General features: G+C 44.3%; 1 long non-coding RNA gene across 1 annotated transcript in view; it reads left to right on the plus strand.

Moving 5' to 3' along the window:
• LOC131838092 (uncharacterized) overlaps positions 1 to 17,498 on the plus strand; it is a 172,251-nt gene that overhangs the window by 93,653 nt on the left and 61,100 nt on the right. Inside the window, exon 2 of the long non-coding RNA XR_009356470.1 lies at positions 1,864 to 1,993. This is a non-coding gene — a long non-coding RNA (uncharacterized LOC131838092). The remainder of the gene's footprint in view (positions 1 to 1,863; positions 1,994 to 17,498) is intronic.

The raw sequence follows: 17,498 nt of genomic DNA on the forward strand, positions 1-17,498 counted from the left end.
AAAGCCCGTCAGCACTAGAGTCAAGAGTCAGACAGATTTCGATCGGAATCCCGAAACCAGCATTTATCAGCTGTGTGACCTCAGGGAATTTATTTAACCTCTTCAAAGAGACACTTAGGCTTACAGAAAAAGGGTTTTTGTGAGGATTAGAGAACAAGTCTCCACACAGGCACCTTTAGTAGTGTCTGTCCCATGGTGGAAGGTCTTTGCGCCTGTGTCTCTTCTCTGCTCCCCACCAGTGGGTGCTCAATGGGTTCCAGAAGGTCTTAAGCTCCAAACATTGTAGAAGAAATGACAGAGAAAGGCACAGATACATTGGTCTTGGTCTGAAATAATCCCGGATGGTTAAATTGTTTTCCTTCTGGGTGGGAAAGGCTGGAGTAATGTGAGAACATCTTAAGGTATGGGAGAGGGGGGACTTTGGTGGTAAGATAGGAGGCAGGTGCCTCGGGGATCAGAAAGTAGGACACATCTGGATTAGAAGGCACAAGGAAAGGATCTGGGGACCTGGAGAAGAGCTAGTCTTCTATTTTTCTTTTGGAACAAAATGGTCTTATCACTTAAAACCCTATGATGTCATTTCCAGGTGGGTTGTTGCCTCAATTAGCTCAATGAGGTGCAGAGAAAAATGAAATTATGAAATTTATTAAGGCTGATGATTTTGGTAAAGAAGAAATTAAGATCATCCCCATTCAGGGGTGCCTGGGTGACTTAGTTGGTTAAGTGTCTGCCTTTAGTTCAGGCCATGATCTCAGGGTCCTGGGATGGAGACCCACATTAGGCTCCCTGCTCAGTGGGGTGTCTGCTTCTCCAGCTCCTTCTGTCCCTCCCCCCTGCCCATGCACGGGTGCACTCTCTCTCTCGCTCTCTCTCTCTCTTAAATAAATAAATAAAATCCTGGAAAAAAAAAGTAAGCAATCTGATTTGTGAGTGGTTTAAATAAACATTCAAGATGCTTAGGAGATACTAGAAGCTTAAAACCTTCTAATGGGCTGGGCGGCTTAAGCACTAAGCATGTACTTCTCACAGTTCTGGAGGCTAGGACGTCCAGGCTTGGGGTGCCGGCAGATTGATCCTGTGTCCAGTGCAGACCAGCTTCCTGGTTCACAGACAGCCGTCTTCTTGCTGTGCCCTCACGTGGTGGGGGGTTATGACGGAGCTCAGTGGGGTCTCTTTTACAAGGACACTAATCCCATTCATGGGGGCTCTACCCTCATGACCTCCTCACCCCCAGCCATCCCACTGGGGGTTAGGATTTCAACCTTTGGAGGTGGGGACGACACAGACATTTCGTTCCAGACAGAGGAACTGGCAAATTGTGTCACCTTGATCTTCTGTAATTCACCCACAGCTGTGAAAGCTTGGTCTCAGATGGCCGTATATCAGTGATACTGATGTATATTTTCACTGTTCTATTCTCAAGGCCATGCTATTTGTTTAAGTAACAGCAACAACAGTAAGTAAGCACTGATCAAGGGTTTTATGATACAGAAATATCCTTTTTGAGCCTGATTCCTTAAATATTAAGCAGAACAGGTTTTCACGAATACGGCCACCCCGAAGTCTGGATCTTTTACACAAATAGTCAATTTGTCTTGAGAATGGAAAACTTAAAGCTTCATCAGTTAACTGTGGGGCATCAACACAAAAAGCCTTTAATGATGGACAGGGACCAATGGTTTGTTGGAGTGATGCGTCTGCGTTCATGTTCCTCCCTCCGATCTTTGTGGAATGTCTAGTTCAGTCTGATCATCAACTCTGTTTAACAACAACAGACGGGACAGTTGTGCGAAGGGAAACCCCGAGTGGAGACGCCTGACCTCAGCCGGAGGTGACAGGGCGCTCACTGTCTCTGTTCTGCAGGGCTAGGAAAACACACAGTCATGGAAAGAAGGAAAATGACATTCTCTGTCTACAGCCAGAGAAGGACGTGGAATGAAGGTAAAGTTTGCTAATGTGACATCAACGGAGAAGCCCTTTCCAAATCATCTCAGTGAGTTTATACTCTGCTTTCTTCTTCATGCCTCGAGGTGCAATTTGATAGGTATTTGATACTTTGATTTTCTGAGGCAAGATGACGGCTTCCAGATGATTCTCTTTTGGCCATGGGTGGTTGGCTCCTAGGTGTTCCAGCAAATCATCACATTTCATTTCAGGTATTTAATCCGGGACTAACTCAAGTCAAAAGTATCAATTACCTAGGGGAATTTTCATAAAACCCCTTTTGGGTTCTTTAATTCCAGTGTTGGCCAGGAATGAATTTATTTAGCTAGGAATGCTAAATATAGCAGCTTAGTATTAGGTGACAGACATCAGAAGCAGTTTGCTTTGAGATTATCGGCTGTTTATTATAATCAAGGAAGTAATGAGAGAAATTCTAAGAGATATCTCAAGGAAGATTTCCTTCTGGGTTTTCTTTTTCTTCTCTATATGCAGATATCGGTAGATTGCTTTGCACAGCCTGATCCCCAGTGTTTCAAATTATTTTTTCAGGGCAGGGTTTCAGGCAGGATGTCATTTCGTTGACTTTGAATCTCTAGACTTTCTTTTCTGGACCCATTTCCTGTTGGTGGGCCTAAGAATCAGATCCTACCTTCTCTCCACTTCTACCCCTGTTTAAACACTGAGACAAGAGTTACAGGCAAATAGTGGTCGCTGTTTTAAGTATGGCCCTACCCAAGAATATTTGCATTTTAGCGGGGAACCAGACATTAAGCTAAAGGAATGCAGTTCTAATAGCCTAATTTTAAATAGTATTAACAAATGAACCAGGAGGTAAGTTTTGGCCGTAGGGCCATATGACTAGCCCTAAAACCACTCCAAAAAGATTTGCCAGGCTAGTCTTAAATCAAAATAAATTACAGTATTTGCAAAATTTATGATGGCTCAAAAAATTATACCTGGTTCACGGAGTGGTTATAGAGCCATTATTTTATAAATCAGACTTGAATTTATATGTTCAATCTCATTTTTCCTCCTGAGGAATCTCAAAGTCCAGGAATTCCACTTTTAAAAAATCATTATCAAATTAATCCCATGGCAAAGCCTTAAAATAAATGTACACCCGAGAAGAAAAAGTTCACTGTCAGATTATGTTTTTCAACTAGGGATTCAGAAAATACAGATATCCTAATTAATGCTATTCTAATAATTTGCAAATTTGTCTTCATGGTGGATTGAAGCAGTACACAGTTTGTGTTTTTAAGGCCTGATGCCAATTTTTCGAAGAAGTCCGCAAATATTTGAAATCCACAGATTTGTTAAAAGGAAACATTCTTTCTGGTGGAAGTTAGGTGAGCCCCAGTGCTGGTTTCACACTCAGGGGTGGGGGCAGTGCATTGGCCAGTAGAAACACACACTTCTGGAAGCCTCTTCAAACTGTAGTGATCAGACTTATTAGTATACGCACTTTTCCTCTCTTTGCTCACAATGCATTTCTGAACAGACACTTGTGGTGGAAATGTGGGGGGGAAGGTCAGTAAAGGAAGAAAAAATGAGAAGACTCATATCGTTCTTTTTTTTTTTTTTTTTAAAGATTTTATTTATTTGTCAGAGAGAGCGAGCGAGAATGAGCACAGGCAGACAGAGTGGAAGGCAGAGTCAGACGGAGAAGCAGGCTCCCTGCGGAGCAAGGAGCCCGATGTGGGACTCAATCCCAGGACGCTGGGATCATGACCTGAGCTGAAGGCAGCTGCTTAACCAACTGAGCCACCCAGGCGTCCCGACTCATATCGTTCTTAAATACAGCATCTTCTTGACCATATATCCCAGCATCACCTGTGTGACTTTGGATTTTAGGTAGCAGTTGTTGGCTACCTAAATGCTAGAGTGTGTCTAGCATTCAGGCCCAATACTGAAGATAAACAAACAACCCCCAGTACCTCTGCTTTCAGACTTAACAGTCTGGTGGAGGAGACAGGCAGGTAGATCAGCACTGAGCAGTGTGACCAATATGACTGTTGTCCCAGGAGTCAGGGGACAGGGAGCAGCTCCTTCTTGGGCTGAGGTCAGAGGTCGTTCTCACAATGCATCTGAGAGCACCTGTTCTAGGAGGCAGAAGCTCCAATGAAGGCAAGGATGTGTCTTTTCACTTCCGGAGTCATCGTAGATTCTCAAATCACATCCACTGACTGATTGGCTAACTGAAGAACAAATGACTAAGGGGAGAAATGAACACAGAAATGACAGTGGTGACCAAAACCAGGACAGCGTCTGATCTCAAGAACCCTCAGAGGTGACCAACTTTGACAGAGATCAGTGAATATTGTCATACACATGCCTTAAGGAAAAGTACACATGGCACTACAGAAGATGTTAATGGGAAAGGGCATTTGCTGGGGGTGGGGGGCGGTGGTCAGGAATGGGATCTTGGCTTGAGAATGGGCATGAAGAGTGAGGGCTCATATTTGGCCTCTTGAGTTCGAAATATCTATGAGCCATCCAAATGGAGCCATGATGTATGGATTTGGATATGTGAATCTGAACCTCGGAAAAGAGATCCGAGCAGGAAATCCAGATTCGGGAGTCGAGTTAGGGAAAGCTGAAGACAAGGTATGATTTGGAAAGCTAGTGGCTAATGGCCACGAGTTTCGGCTGCCTAGCCTCTAAGCCATCTTTGTATGCCTGGGGAATTCCACTTTTTATGAGACTTGGTGGGACACGGAATACCTCGCTTCACAGGTGTCATGAACATTGCAGGCTTGGTCCTGCAGGCAGGCTGTGAGCTGTAGCTCTGTGAGCCGTCGCACTTGTCCTGGGTCTAGACTCAAGAGATAGTGAGGTCTCTCTTTGCAGCTGTCGTGGGGGCAGCGAAACCATTCGCCAGGCCGTGGTGCAGCAGCATTAGCGTGGTGAGGCTGAAGCCATATGGAGCTCCTGGCCCAGCTGCAGGGTCCACTGCTTGGCTTGCTGATGATGGACTCCTGCCTCCAGGGATCAGTCATACCTAGGATAATTTGGGGGGTGGGGGTTTCCTAGCTGCTCAGAACACTTCATTTGAATTCCTTGTCATCCACCTTTGTTACCACTGCTTTGAGCTAAGAACCCTAACTGATTTAGAGAAGAAGGAACTTGGAAGGGCGTTGAATAGAAGGACATTTAGAAATACAAAGAAATTTTTAGCACTGGCTAGAACCCTAAGAGGAAACCAGGACAGTGGGAATCATGCAGAACCAAATAAGAGTGAGAGGCCAAGAGGGGAAATGCTACTGAGAAATCACTTAAAAGCAAAGATGGTTGCCTTTGGCATTTTAATACAGAGACCGTTCATCCTTCGGAAGAGCTTGAGGTTAAGGACCAGGTGTGGACAATGAGCAAGTTAAGAGACGTTGTGCGGATCACCATTTTGAGAGGTCGGGCCGTGAAGAGAAGAGAGCAAGATCAGTACCTGGAGAAGGAGATGAGGTCCAGGTTTTTGCACTTTTGAGGTAGAAGCCATTTAGAGTATATTTGAACTTGGCATATGGCAATATTGGGCAAACCCTGGTGAGCGGATGAACGGATGGATTAGCCGAGCATTGAGGGCTAAGTCGGAAGTGAGTGGGAGGAGGAGACCAGGAAGAACTTTCTAGGGAGAGAACACACAGGAGCAAGTTACAGACACCTGACACCCACCAGCCTTACTCACTTGTTCATTTTTCTCCAGGGCTGCCTGTACTTTTCCCGTCCCGAACATGTTTATTAGAAACCTAACAGCCACAGCATGTTTGCAATAGGGAAAACACATAAAATAATTACATAGTTTCAATGTTTCCAGTGTCAGCTTGCATCAGAATAATAGCTCGCAACATCTTACTATTTGTCACCCACTTTCGCCCACGCGCTTCGGGTTCACAAAGAAATATTCCCTCGTGTTCTCTTATTCAAGCTGTGCGACCAATAGGGGACAAAAAATGAGACATGTCTTAGTGTAGTTCCTCTAAAGCAGAAGCTGAAGCGGGCCCTTGGGTGCCCGTCGTTCACCATCGACAGCAGGAATCGAGGGCAGCGAGCGCGCTGTGGGCAGCCACAGAGAAACGCCATGCAAACCCACTTCTGCGGGGTCCTACCTGAGACGGGTGGGCTGGGCCTTTATGCAGGGACTCCTGTCCCTGTAGCTTCAGGGCTGCTGGGGACGAGCCTGGGGTCGGGATAGTCATCTCCCTGCCTTTTAGGCTGGGCCGGTGCCTGATCCGAGTGGTGTCCAAGGTCCTCAGAGAAAGCCTGGAGGCAAAAGGGCTGCAGATATCCAGTCTAGGGCCCACGGTGGACCTTTTCAGTGGACCTGGAACAGTCATCACAGCTGCCCTGAAGTCAGGTGGGCCTCGAAGTCCAAATATCTTCATTCAAGAGGAGGAGAACGATGCTCCGGAAAAACTGACTTGGTCAAGTCCGCACGGGAAGACAGGGTTCAGGTGTAGGTCGATCTCACTGCAAATGCCACATTCTCTTCAAAGCCATTGTCCAGATGGCACACGGGTCACTGTACCTTACTACCTTCAGTACGGTTGCCAGCGATCCCGACTGCGCCCTAGAAGCATCGTAAACAGTGTGGTGGGCTTGACACATCGCTGCGGGTCAGATCACGCGATGTGTGGAATCTGGAAACAGAATCTACGAGCGTTTAGCAGAGATCCGTGGGGAAGTGTGAACCTATTTTTCTCTCCTTTTCCCACTTTCTCTTTTGAAAGGCTGGGAGCTCCCTGGTGGGCCTCACCTCAGCCCGAGACTGAGAAAGCTCTTTTGCTGAGACGCACGAGTCCATCGAGAGCCTGTCGTCAAAGGGACCGTTTCATTCGCTGGTTCCTTTTGGCGGTGTCTCAGAAAAAAATCTGACTTTCCGGAGATATCTTGCCTGATTCCCTGTGTGAAGGGGTTTGTAGCTTTCGAACAGACCGGCAAACCTATTTCTCAAGCCCACCGGGTTTGCATAGGAAGGGTCCTCTGGGATTTTGTGAGGGCATGCCATCCTAAGCATGTGCGGTGGTTGCTATTCCAAATGAAAGAACTAGTTTGTTTGTGTTTTAATTATCTCTTCTTACAAGATCTACCCAGCAGTATTGCTCCACACGGCTTGAAAGAATTTAATTAAACAAACAAACAAAAAAAGCCCCCGCTTTTGTTGTTGTTGTTTTGCCGTTAGTTTCTGGAATGAAATCAGACTATGATTGTGCCAGTATGAAGAGATATTTTTTCCCCCTTATTCTCATAAAGAAACTGCTATTAAAACTAAGAACATAAACACTTATGAGCGAGGCAGACAGAGGGCGGTGATCTCCAAGGAGGAGGGCACCAAAGATGAATGCACATGTCCACAGCTTTGTTTCAGGTTGACCTTGACCCTCCACCCCTAGCCCCCCAACACCTTTCTGTCAGGCCTCCAAGCCATTGCTCTTCTAGAGGGCAGAGGGGTGGGTTGCTGGTCACCCAGCAGAAACCACCGCTGCCTGGTTGACTTAAAGCTACAGTTGAAAGAATAATGTGACAGACCCATTACTATATGCGACAAGATCGCCTCTGCCTTGTTCTTAAAATAAATGTTAAAATCCAGACTCATTCTGCAGTTTCCCAGAATGATCCCATTTAGATTTTTCTTTTGTTCTAATTATTTAACTTATCATCTCAGCATTGCATTTTTCTTTGACTGTGGGGTAGTCTTGAAGTATAAAATAACAAAAGTCGGTGGGATGTAATTTTCTACACCTAGAAAGGTCAATCACCTGCAGCTTTTTAAAATTTGAAGAAACCAAACACGACCTCAAATGACTATCCCACTTTCCAAATTCGAAGCTGAAGAATTATTTTATTTTCCAGGGTGTACACACCCCTGGAAGCACGGGTTTATAATTGAAATGTTGACACAACCTTAAAGTATCACAGCATGAACAGTGTTGTTCTAATAAATCTTGTCCCTAATCCTTGGAGAGAACCTAAAGCAGAGATTCACTTTCTGTATCAGGTTTCATTTACTGAAAGGCTTCTGGAGATAAAGCTCGTAAACTAGGCAGGGACAGATACAATGTGGGGTACGGGGTTACGGGACTGAGAAAGCTCTGTAATTCTCAGAAATGGGAAACAGATGTTGTTTGACATTTTGAAGCTCCGTTTCCTTCTCTTTTACGCAGTTTTCTGCTATCATGGTTTTCAAAGCAAAGACGTATTACTGTAAATGAGAATTGCTCTGCAATGGGTTTCTTGCGTAGAGAACAGAGGGACCCAATATTAAGACTAATTTTTATTTAATATAGGGGCTTTTCACATAACAGAATCACAAATTGAGCTTGGAAACTGAATGGCATTGGTGCAGTTTATCATGGAACCTTGGGAATTGAATAACACCTCATGAAATGGAGTACATATAATTGGAAAGAAACGCTGCATGAGCCTGGCACTCTCCTACATATTAATTGTTGCTAGGGGGAGCTGCCCTGATTTGCACTGACTTCTGGAGACTTCTAGTGACTTCTAGACAGATAAACACCTGCAGCCGCATCCTTGCCGGTGCAAGCAAGAATCAGGACTTGGCATTATGTTTGAGAACGAGGAGGAGGAGGAGGAGGCAGAGTGGGGTAACAGTACAGAGAAGGCGCTCAAGGGGAGGGAAGATCCAGACTGCCACAGTGCTCCCCCAAATGGGAACCATGAGAGTCGGGGAGCCTTTTTAGCGCCGGAGAGAGTACATGGTAGGGGAGGAACGGAACTGAGGGCGGCCACTGGGTGAGCAGACAGATCAGAGACAGTGCTAGGTTTTGCAAGCTATGAGAGTAAACCTCTTTTCCATCCATCTAATTTCTACCTCTGCTACCAGTCATGATGTTTATTTCAGCTTATTGTGACATCAGGCTCGTGGGCGCCTGGCTGGCGCAATCGGTGGAGCGTGTGACTCTTGATCTCAGGGTCGTGAGTTCTAGCCCCATGTTGGATGTAGAGCTTGCTTAAAAATAAAAATTAAAAACAACAACAACAACAACAACAAACAATGTAAAGCATAAACAGTTGTCATGGTGGCTCTTTTCGTCAACTGGGGAGATTTGTGGGTCCAGAGGGATGTCAGATCAGAGAGAGAGTTAACCAGGTGGACCAAACCATGTGAGGTGTTGGCCCCCTACTGGATGCATTCCCATGGCTAGGGAACCATAATTATGTAAAAAGTGTGAATTTTCTGTGTCTTATGAAGTTGAGTGTGTGTGAGACTGTATTTACTATTTAGGGGACTAAAACAAACAAAAGCAACAATATAAGCAATGGTAAACATTTTGTAGATAAATGTAGCTGAATATTTTGCTAAAGCTACCATGACAGGTGCATTAAAAAAAAAAAGAAGAAGAAGAAAAAATGTGGCTTTTGGGGGGAGTAGGAGAGAGGCGAATGCTGCCAAATTTTCGTTAGCTCCATTTTCAGTTGGCAATGAAAGAAAGGCTATTTGAGTGTCACTTCCTTCCTGAGATTTTTCCAGATGCCCCAGCCCACCATAGCTTGTCTTTCACATATTCTTGTCCAAACGATCCACTTGGCGATTGGATGCTGTCAAAATCAAGCATAAAACATAGCGAAAAACAAAAAGAACAAAACATATTGAGTAAAACAAACAAACAAACTCTCCAAATGTTAACGATCAACTGTAAATATTGGTAATTTATCTCAGAGATGTCGATTTGGATAAATTAGCAACTGACCCTCAAGGTTTAAATGTTATGAACACACACATGCCAAGGTCTAAATACATTAACTCTAGGATCATTTTTTTCAGTTCTCATCATCATTTACTCAAAATTGATTAAATTTCCATGGAGAAGGAGAGCTAAATGTCCTCTGAGAGCTTTGCTTCTTGAAAACCCACTTGTTTGGTTCTCTATTATGTTATCATGTTTGGTCTTTGGCTTTTTACACTGGTAAGACTTTTTTCTGGGCTGATTTCTTGAATACACAGTGAATTCTAGACACTGGGATTTGTTGGATCTTCTGTTCATTCAGGAACAGTGCCTTTGTGTAATATAATATAATATTTGGCAAGCTTTTCAGCTCTTCTCTTTCTGGTTTGCTTAGGCTGATTTACCCTCTGCATGCTGAGCTTTTTGATGGTCACCTAGAGTTGATCTATTTAAACATTTTTATTGTAAGATTGAGAAATACTTATGATAAAAAATACCATTTAGTAGAGTCATGTGTATAAAGTAAAAGATACCCTCTCCCCATGCCTTCCTTCTTCCCAAAGGCATTGAATTTATATTCAAGTATATTTATAATAGAAGCCAAATATTTTCTTATGATTTTATTTATGTATTTTAGAGAGAGAGAGAGAGCAGGATGAAGGACAGAGGGAAAGCGAGAGAAAGAATCCTAAGCAAGTTCCCAACACAGGGCTTGATCTCACAACCCAGAGATCATGACCTGAGCCAAAACCAAGAGTCAGAAGCTTAGTCGACTGAGCTACCCAGGTACCCTTGGAACCCAAATCTAAAACTAGTATCATATTTAGTGTGTATGTGAAAACATGTCTTTAAAGAAAGTGTCTTTAATGAAGTGTTATATTTATTTCTCTAAAATCACATGTGTTCTTACTAAAGCTACCCAACCCAATAATGACCTCGTGGTTCCTCTTCCTCTAAGATCTTTGTATCTCTTTAAATCCATCCTACTCCCCACTTGGGTGAATTTGAGTAAGTCTGCCAGCTTGGCCTCAGACTCTCCGATCTTAAAATGAACTAGAAAATCACTATCTTTTCAGTCTCTGCTGTTCTCAGCTATAGGAGAATGATTAGGGCCTAACTAAGAATTTTATGTCTAATAATTGCCAGTACCTGCCCCCACCCCATGCCTTGTATGCGAGTCAACATAGATAACTGTTTGTTCTTGATACTCTTGATATTTGTCATGATCCCTTATCGGATCTAGAAAAACGCAGTATATATGCGGTTCCCATATAAGCCAAATGTATCATGGAAATCTATGGCCTTGGAAAGTCTTCAGAGTGTTTCTGATATTTTGAGGTACAGCCTGTGTTTCTCAAGGCTGTCAACTTACTTCTCTGGAAGTTCAATGGCAGTCATGTGCTTTAGGGTACAGAACAGGGCCAATAAGCGTAGGCACGTTATCGTCATCTCCTCTAGAAAGAAAACAACAGTCTTTATCTTCATGGCACGACAACACATGTAGCCTAGCCAGAGCTTTGCAAGATGGGCATTTGAACACAGCTCACAGAATGGCCTAGGCCTTGCTTTCCTCCTGCTGTTATCCTTGTCATCGGAGATCTGTCTGTTGCTACGGGCTGGTAATGCTGCCTCAGGTCTGGTGAGAATGAAGGAACACAGAAGATCTTACTCTTCCAAGGGGCAGAAGGGGCCTCTGCAGGGGCCACTCTTGACAAGTTTGGAGAAGGCAGAGAAGCAGCTGAGATCAGATCCAACCTAGAAGAGAATCTAAAGGCTTCTACCCGCATTAGGTACCAGGAAACCTGGGAAACCACCCAGAAGCGTACACAATGGCATTATACTGGCTTCCTTATTAAGCTGTGAGTGAGTGCCCGTGCCTTTACGTGTGTGTGCCCAAGATTTGTTAGCACACCCTGAGTTTTGAGGGAGCAATAACGCTTTATATCCTGACCTGAGAAGTGGACTTCCCGGTGGAGGTAGGTCCCTAATTATCTGCCTCCTTTCAGCTCAAGGTTCGTTGTAGTTATTGATGGGGAAAGCACACAGAGGTCCTGTAGATAGACTGCTGACCCCTAAGAAGCATGGGACTCGTCTAAGTTCCGCAGTCACCATGTGGACCTGAGCAAGCGAACTCAGCTCTCTGGGTCTAGGTCTACAAAGTCGAAACATGGGTTCATGAACGACAAGGTCCTTGCCAGCCCTAAAACTCTTGATTGTTATTTTCTACTATGAAAATAACATTGAGCCCTTCCCAGCTCCCCCTCCCCCAATCCCTGGCAATTTTTGCTGTTGTGCCTGGGATGGATAGACAGTCCCTCAGAGCGAGGATTATCGAAGAGTGCTGGGCTCTGTGGCGACTTGTCTCAAGGAGCGTTATGCAAGGTTCAATAGGAATTGTAGAGCTTTTACCCCCACGCCACCTCTCGTGCCAGAAGATGCTTTTGCCCCCAGAAAGCCCCATGGTTTGCTTCTTCACCTCCTCTGGCTTGTTGTTCAAATGTCACCATCTGGAGAACTCTTTCCTACATCCTACGTTGCTTGAAAGCCTCCTCACCTCAGCTCCTCTTACTCCTTACCTGCACTTTGTTTCTGTTTTTGCTCCCTGGAACAATCACCATCAGACACACTGCATCAGCCAGGATCAGCTCAAGAGAGATACCGCATAATTCAATGAAGAGCGAGAGTTTAATATAAAAGAGTCTTAATCTAGTATTAGAGCAGTGAAAAGCCCCCCCCCCCCCCAAAGGTTTCACAGAAGTGGTTACTGTAATAAGCTGCTAGGGCTATGTTTGGGAGAATTAGGGCTTCCCCAAAATTTATAGATTGAAGTCCTGAACCGTAGGCCTTCAAAATGTGGTCATATTTGGAGACAGGGCCTTTAACGAGATAATTAAGTTACAATGAGATCATTGAGGGGGGTCCTGATCTCGTAGGATAGGTGTCCTGATAAGAAGAGGTTAGGACACAGAAACAGAGGGAAGACCATGTGAAGACCCAGGGAGAAGGTGGCCAGTTGCAAACCAAGGAGAGCAGCCTCCGAAGAAACAGCCCTGTCTTCGTCTTGATCTCTGTGACTTCCAGCATTGAGAGCTAAGAAAATAAATGTCTGCTGTTCAAGGCTTCCAGTGGGTGGCATTTGTTTGGCAGCCCTTAAAGGACTAATGCAGGGTGGGGAAACACCCGGAGGAAGCCAAAATTATTAAAATTCAAAGGCTGGTAGGAGGGGCTTTCTGAGCTGAAATTCTAGCCTCTGAAGAAGGGGCCCTGCCTGTCTGGGGTGGGGGTTTCTGAGGAGGTCCAGTAAGACTAGTTCTTGTGGAAAATTGGAATCACCTGCAGCTTCCACAATCAACTGTGGCTAACGGGTGTTGAGCTGTTGTTGGGGTGCAGTTGACAGAAGACAAGAGGCAAATGAGAAGAGGCAGGTGCCTTCTGTCTCCCCAACCATTGCAGTCCCCTTCCAGCACCCTCTGTTGGCAGAACCTAATGAGCTAACGGCCAAGCCAACATGGCGGCCACATGGTCCCAGCCCCACCATCAGAGTGACCATAACGTAATAAACAGTTTCCTCCAACTCTCTTCCCTGTGTCCCCTTCTAGAGAATAAACTACATAAGGACAGGAATCTTGTTTTACTTCTGGATCTCAAAGACTGAGAAGAAATTGGAACATTTTAAGTGCCTAATAAATACTGAATGAACAAATGAATGAATGAATGCCGTATACATTTTGGAAGACACTTGGGGTAGGGAGGGTGGGAAGCAACATTTTACCCATGAGAAAACAGAAGTTCCAAGAAGCTAAATAATTCTGAAACTGAATAAGGATTTTAGAGGCACAACATATTTCTGTCAGTCAAATAAGTATGGATCACCCGACATGGCAGCCTGGACCCTACAGATATTTTAGAGCCCTTGTGTTCTTCTGTCTGTTGTTTTGATGGGTCTTTGTGTCAGTGGTTGAGCTGATGTTTCACCTGAGTCAGAACACGAGAGATGATAGTTTTGGCTAAGAAGAATTGGTTGGCAAGAGTGCAAGGAAATGTGTGAGGATGTTAGTGAGTATTTTGGGTGATGTCCTAAGTAAATGCTGTTCAGATTATCTCTGTACAGTAAGGCTTAGGATGTCCATTTGAAACAGAAGACTCAAGATAAGTTCAAGGCATTACTCACTGCATTCTGCAAATGAGTGGCTCTGGTAGGTATCAAAATACCTACACGTGTGTCTAAGTGTGGAGTTCCAGCTCCCGACAATTTCCCTTTAGGCTAATCCCATTAGACAAACTAACAATGACTCTACTATAACAAAGACTCTACTATAAGATGTGGTTTTTGTTTTGAGGAAGATAACTTCTGATTGCAAGTGTCCTATCCATCTTCTTTTATCTTCACCTTTCCACTAATCCATTCTCTTCTGATTAATGTAACTAGAGCATTTCAATGATCAGATATTAATCAAAGACTTCCAGATTTATTCTATTAGAATTATATTCTCTTTTGATACAAATAACCTAAACCAATGCAAATAACGTAAATTAACAACGACTCAGGTTCAAGTTTTTGGTTCGCGAAATAGGAATCTGGAGGTGGGTAGTCCAGAGTTGGTATGGAGCCTTGATATATTTCTGGGACTCAGGCTTGCTCTCTCTCTTTCTTCCCTTCTCTTATCATCCCTAACAGGTGTATTTCCTAACGTGGCTCCTGAAATATGACCAACAGGTTTCTGGTTGTGGTTGGAGGAGAAAGACAGTTGGGCCAAAGGAGGCATCTAGAGTCAGGTGGCTTTAAGCAACATTCTGGAAACTCCAGACCACTGTCTTACATCTTATTGATCAGATATTAGTCCCAAGGCCATATGGGCCATGCAAAAGAGGCTGGAAATGCAATGTTATCTGGGTACCATGTCGAAATAAATAAAACTGAGATTCAGTTCCTGATGGCAATAAGCTATGTCAATGACAGACAGTTCTCTGCACCACCTTACTCTGCCGGGTCTTGCACCTGTTCTTAGCCCTTTCTGGTCCCTAGGACGACTTGAGTATTTGGATACCAAAAAATCAAATATTTTGAAGGAAAGAGGACAAAGGAGCTTATAGGGCTCAATACTCAAAAGGCCAAAGTAAATTCATGAAGCGTCTTGGAGATGGGAATAGTGATAAAAATATGGGTACCATTTAGTGAAGTCTTGTTATGTGCCAAGATTTATGCCAAGGTGTTTTATATCTATTTAATACTCAGAGTAAACCTATCAGGCAGTTCTTATTACTATTATCCCCATGTTACACCTCGGGAGACAGTCCCAGAGAGATCTGGTGGCTTGTCTGATCTTACATAGCTAAGGATGGTAGAGATGGAATTTGGTTTTGGGACTCACTCACTCATTCCAAAGACTGGCTTCAACTTCTAGGTTCCTCAGCCTCCTGCGAAGAGAAGGATAAGAGGACAACAAGGTCACGATGGGAAAGGTCTGTTTGGAAGTGATAATGAATACTCTCCTCCCCTCAGTCTGCTCGTGGTGCATGGAGGCAGCCAGGTTTGTCCAGGGACTTGGACTCTTAAACAGATCTCACCAGTTCAGAGACAGGCATGGCCCCTAAAATGCCTCATGACGAATCCTTTCCTTGGAATGTCCAGTTAGTAGGACTGGAGGAACTGAGCTGTGGGGGAACAGAAGCTGCGCAGGGTCCGTGCCGTTCTGGCCCCAGGATTGCTCTGAGCTCAGGACTGCTTTCTGGCTCCAGCTCCTGTGAAGTGTGGCTGGACACTTGACCTTCGTGGCCTCAAGCGCCTCTCTCAGGCTTGCAGTAGAACTCTTCTTACTCAAGTTCATTTAGGAGTGCTTCTGATTTTTATAGCCAAAGGACCATAACTGTTCCGGACAGCTGCATTTAGAATATATTTATTTTAGAGCGGAAGGATGAATGGCATGGACTCAGCAGCCAGACTCCTCCGGTTCAAATCTTGCCCCACACTACGTATGAGCTGCGTGGCCGTCCGCAGATAGCTTTCTTTCTCTGGGCCTCAATTTCTTTCGACCATGAGGCGTGGCACGTACTTGATACCATACATGCGCTGAATAGTATTATTATTCTTTCTGTTACGTTTTATGAAAAAAATACTCTGCCTCTGATCATCCCAAAACACAAGCCTATAGTCATAAGAAGATACTAATAATGGCCACTATTTATTGAGTAGATAAGAGAGATTCACTCAAGGCTCAGTTACTATCTACTAGTGCTCTTTTCTCCCTTCGCTCTGACCAGCAAATGGGTCATTCTGTCTGCGTGTTGAGCACTCAGCTTTCAGGGGATGGGCTGTGGATGCAGTCTGAGACCGGTGGTAGCTGCGTATGGGGCAGTGGGGGGACATGAATGATAGAAAAAAGAGGCAATCGGTGTTGAAACAATAGCTCACCAGCAGCAAAAGAAATCCCCTGTGAATTTCCGCACTCCACTCTGTGCGGCAGGAGCCAGAGAGACTGCAAGCGGGAGTGGTCTCGTGTCTTCTAAACCCATCTTGGCAAATGAGCTATTTTGTGCTTTCAAATATGCTCGGGCAGCTTGTGGTTGCAGTGACTGACAGGCTAGGGAAATCTGGACCCCGATGGAATAATGGTCTGAGGGAAGAGAAAAGAAAATTCTCTGATTAGATGTCATTGAAAGCTTTATTTGTCCTATTCACAAGGCGAAATTATGAGGATACTATCCTGACTTGATCTATTAAAAGGGGCTGAAACAGGTCTGGGAATGACGATACAGGTGCTTAAGTAGCGGAGTCTTAAGTAAAGCTGGCTCTCATCCAGGCTGGCTTGGGGAGGGGGAGAGGCCAAGTTTGGGGTCAGGTTTGGGCAGACGCTGCTACTATTTCCAGACCCCTAAGAAAATTTCTAGAGTCTTAACCCCAGATCTCTCCTACTGTTTTCTTTACTGTCCATTTTTATTTTTCATGTCCCCTTTATCTTTTTTTTTTTTTTTTAAGATTTATTTATTGATTTGGGAGAGAGGGAGAAACGGAATCTCAAGCGGGCTCCACGCCCAGCGCAGAGCCTGATATGGGGCTTGATCCCACAGCCCTGACACCACCACCTAAGCCAAACCCAAGAGTTGGGACACCGAGCTGACTGAGCCACCCAGGAGCTCCTTCCTGTCCCCTTTAATAAACTTAAAACTTTTTTTTTTTTTTTTTTTTTTTTTTGGTCAGATCTTAGGGGGAAATGGACATCAGGACTTAACTCGCTTTGTGTTTTGACAACAAGAAATGAGATTAGTGTTCCACACTTCATTATAGATACTTCGATCTGACAGACAAAAAGGTTTTAGGACTAGTCACAGAATCCTGTCCAACCTTCTCTCCCTGGACATGGAAGGTTATTAGAGAACCCAGTGCTAGGGGTGTTTTCAATTCGGTTCAGTCATATTTTGCTTCATCATCTAAGCTGTAACCGTGGTCGACTCCGTAATACCTTTATGCTTCGCTATGTAACGATTTCTTCATGTGGCCTTGCGAAACAGCACTGGCATTAATACCCAGCTGAAATGACGCTCCTATAGCAAGGGGGATGGCCAGACTCAAAATATGATGGTTTAGGAAGTAACACATCATAGTTTTTCATTTCATAAACTTCTAATTGAATGCATTTTAGTGTTTTTTAGACAATACCCTACAATCTTATGATCGTAGAGCATCAGGTACGAAATATATGGTATTTTTTTCCCCAGTATTTAGAGTTTGCTAAGCATTTTCACTTGCTATCTCCATAATCATCTAAGTCAGCCGTCAGTCCCAATCTGTTGAGGGGACATAATTTCTTTTACTGCGTGAGGACCAGAGAACAGAGGAGGAAGAGCTGTTTTGACAGATAGCTACCTACC

The sequence above is a fragment of the Mustela lutreola genome, chromosome 8 (genome assembly GCF_030435805.1).
Source record: "Mustela lutreola isolate mMusLut2 chromosome 8, mMusLut2.pri, whole genome shotgun sequence".
Classification (NCBI taxonomy): Eukaryota; Metazoa; Chordata; class Mammalia; order Carnivora; family Mustelidae; genus Mustela; species Mustela lutreola.